This window comes from Plasmopara halstedii, assembly GCF_900000015.1.
Source record: "Plasmopara halstedii genome assembly, contig: Scaffold_2956, whole genome shotgun sequence".
NCBI classification, from domain to species: Eukaryota; Oomycota; class Peronosporomycetes; order Peronosporales; family Peronosporaceae; genus Plasmopara; species Plasmopara halstedii.
In genome coordinates, this window is record NW_020189861.1 from 1411551 (window position 1) to 1412313 (window position 763).

The following is a 763-nucleotide window of genomic DNA, read 5'->3' on the forward strand; positions in this document are numbered from 1 at the left end:
CAGAGGCCGCATATGTAGGCAGGTTTCTAGATTTGATAAAACCAGGCCCACGACCTTAAAGCTATCTACTTTGCCTCTTCCTTTTTTTTCTGCATATTCTTTATACAGGTCTTGGCTTTAAGCCATCGCATCGCGAACGTGTCGAAGGACACTCAGTCAGGAAGACGAGAAGTCATCAACTTCTTTGCGGATGGCGAGGAGGTTGACATCAGCTAGCCGTTCGGCTATTCCTCCCCGCCAAACCCTGAGCCATGGGATAGCGGCGTCAGCGGGACGCGAGGGTGAACCAGCCCGTTCACGTAAAACGGCGTGTAGCCGGTACACGAATGCACTGCATTGATCAGTGCATACTGTACGAGTGGCAACATGGCGCTCCGGCGCTTCGGCGTCTCGGCGCAGACGCCGCGAAGAACGTCTTCAATGACGCGATTCACCCTTTCGGTTTGGCCATCGGTCTGCGGATGATCCGCTGTCGCCATATCCAACTTGGTGCCTAGCGCCTTGAAGATAGTCGACCAAACTTTACCGTGAAACGGAGGTCTCTAACAGAGACAATTGACTCTGGGAGTCCGGGTTGTCGCAAAACACGATCCACGAACAGCGTTTCTGTACCGACCCCGTCGATGGTGTCTGGCACCGCCGCCAACTAAGCCATCTTGCTCAACCGGTCGACAAATACCACGATACCCGTGTTTTCCGCCGAAGCTTTCGGCAGGCCAAACACAAAGTCCAAACGCATGGACTGCCAGCACCCAGTGGGTAC